Consider the following 3,321-nt stretch of genomic DNA (forward strand, 5'->3'; position numbering starts at 1 on the left):
GCGCTAAAATTAATTACTCATTGATAGAAATTTGATGGAAAGCAAAAATTTTAAATTCTGAATGCAACAGTTCTAAGAGCAACGCAGCAGTCAGTTTTCCAACGTCTCAACAGATGGCAGGAGTATACAGATTTTAATTTCTTGCTAACCTACTTGGTTTTCTTACAAGGGCAGATTACATTCCGATGTCTTAGGTGTTGTTTTATATAAATTATTTAATTTCCGGCCATACCGCATTTATTTTAACCCTCAGTTCAAGGAAAGAATGCACATAAATATTTAGGGAACAGCACATTAGAGATTGGCAAAATTATATAACAATTTTACCAAGTATTCTCGGAAGCCCAACATGAAAAGCAAAACATGATATAGATATTCTATAAGCACGTTCACTGACACTTTACAACACGCTTTTAGAATAGCTACCCACTACATGTATGCAGTACAGAAATCTAGAACTGGAACAACCCTTTCATCGTAAAAGAGCTCTGGGACACAGATGACAGAGATATAAATTTAAAGAAGCTACAACGAACCAGAATCGTATAAAATAAGGTAGTTAAAATTTATTAATCAACATCAGATCAGATCCTTTTGAAAGAAAAATACTATTTACACAAACTATGGAAAGTCTGTCGCATTCTCACTGGGAAAAAATGTTAGGCAGCAAATCATGCTCTAAAGCAGAGGTCGCGACCTGATAATGAATGACTCCGCCATCAATCACACTCCACTTTCTGTTCGTACACAACATTAACAAGGGAACGGCGCCAAGTCGTGTTGCTTGAGGTTAATCAAAATATATTTAGATAAACTAATTTTCCTTCGTTACTAATTTTATGTTTAAAAATATTTTAAAGATATTAGTGTAGTTTTTTACTCCCCTATGTAATTCGAAATAAAATACAAAATACGAAATGTATGTCTTTCTTCTATTTTCCTCGTTTTTATCGTATTTAGCGACAGATAGATTGGCTAAGTAATAATTCATGTGACAAGAGGCTTATATAAGCCAACTGTTGTCCGAGCTTAGCTCAACTAAATATAATGTACACTTGGCTATGATTTTACGAATTGTAATGAAGACAACACTATTACTCACGTTGGGTACAGAATTAATAAATTTAATACATCTTCATATCATACATATTCCGAAATAAATTTAAAATTACTGTTCTTCGGATGCAGAATATGTAAAGAAGAAGTTTTCTTCCGATGAAATGCTTAATGTCACCAAATTGTCTGTGTCCACTGTAGTTCCGCAGAAATCTATATCTATTTTTGCTATGGCTCCTTTGTTTTAATTTTAGTTTTTATAGTAAAAGTTACTTTAATTTCAGGACTATTATCTTCATAGTGTTGGTTTTATTGTGTGTTTTGTCTAGTAATATTTGCATTTTAAATGGATTTCTAGGAGTGAATAAAATATCAGCTGTGAATAAGACAAATTTTACTCGCTCTTGCACTAAAGTAATTGTTTGGGATGCTATGAATAACCGAACAAGCCATCTTTACTTATAGGAGTGGAAAAAGTATTTTTATGGAAAGGCCCACTATTGTAATTATCGTACTCGGACAAGCGACATCACAGTTCACGGTAACAAGGAATACGCTATGGCAGAAACTCTCTAATGTTACGTGCCCGAATAAGTGAAGTAGAATAGCAGGGTTTGTCATAAACATACTTTTTGCACTTCCATCTATCAAAGAAAACAATAAAGACAAGGAATAAGGAAGAAAGGCATACATTTCGTACTTTGTAGTCAATTTCGCATTTTATCGTGGATTAAAAACTATGCAAATATACTTAACATGCTCATCAACATAAAGTTACTTTCTTTCGCAGTATTTGGGCACAGTTCTGATTTATCGTGATTCCGAAAGTATACAATCAGAAATACTTATTCTGCATGTTTATTCATGTCATACTTATATTACATCTCATGTACTTAATGTAACATGCTAAGACACGATCAACAATAACAGAAGGTCAGAAAGGTTAACTTGGCAACCTGTGGGTCATGCATGAGCGGGTTCGATGGAAACAGGACGGAACGTAGTTATGAGTTTTAAGTCTTGCATTCTAAGATTTACAATTTATGCTGAGTTCTCCTTTCTAAGTTAAGGGAGGAAATCAGCCAAATATGGATTTCTATAATAGTTGTCAGAAACAATTAGAATCAGCAGATTATATAGAATGATAAAGGAAGGAAATGGTAGATGTAGCCTACTGATAGCTCCATTTGTTAGAAAAAATTCTAGACGCAGATAATTTTGGTTTCAAACTGATAAGTCCTAAATTCCGGACATACCAATTTTTGCCTCTTTCAAGGTATCTTCAAGGATATATAGCTCACTTTGTATTGATTACTTGGTAGGGGAAAAAACCAACAATCAAGATACTTATTTTGGCATTTTGATTCCAGAAGGGATTACATCGTTTACCAAGTTAGGATCCCTACACAAGACTGTTTCGGAGATTAAATTCAACAAATTCTTATGTTTTCCACATTTAACAAGGTTCTCTTCATTAGCATTGTGTGAAATCAATGCATTTAAAATGCAGTGGACAATTTCTTGCAATGTAAATAAAAAATCCACAATTTTCATACGAAACATATGAATTTTCAACTGCGTAAGTTCGTTTCAACAATACACTCATCTGTACAAAATTCGGTAAAAAGGGAGGGTGATAGTTTCAAATGATATATTAAGAAATGTATTTTATATTGACGTCACTTAAAAGGCTGCTTGCGACAGTGTTCTGAAAATTGTGAATTCATATATGAGGGTGTCGGTCATAAAAAATGGTAAATGACATATTATTAAAAAATCAGATACATATTGTAAGAAGTATTTTACACTTTGCGTATACAAGTAATAATAATAATAATAATAATAATAATAATAATAATAATAATAATAACAGATTATGTATTGCTAGAATAAAACACATTTTGTTGTTTGTATAAAAGCAGTTTCTTGAGCCCACAGAAAGTTTTAAGTTGCGTACTCTTGCTGAGGATGTATTTAACATAATGTTATGAGAATTTTTAAGATAACAGAGTAAAAATTAAAAAGAGTGAAAGAGAAAGAAATGTGTCAGAATTATTGAATTTAAACGTTTTCTCTAAGCATAATTTTTTTAATGTTTTTTTTTTTAAGTTAGATGCATTAGCATATTATATGTTTCGGAATTCGTCTTTTACGTTGTTATAGACCCTTGGTCCGAAGTTGCTACCGTTATTATATACTACAGTTGTAGTACATTTAGGTTCTGTCAATGTTGTCTGATCTGTTGTTTTTATATTTATCTGAATA

Source organism: Periplaneta americana, chromosome 16, assembly GCF_040183065.1.
Source record: "Periplaneta americana isolate PAMFEO1 chromosome 16, P.americana_PAMFEO1_priV1, whole genome shotgun sequence".
Taxonomy (NCBI): Eukaryota; Metazoa; Arthropoda; class Insecta; order Blattodea; family Blattidae; genus Periplaneta; species Periplaneta americana.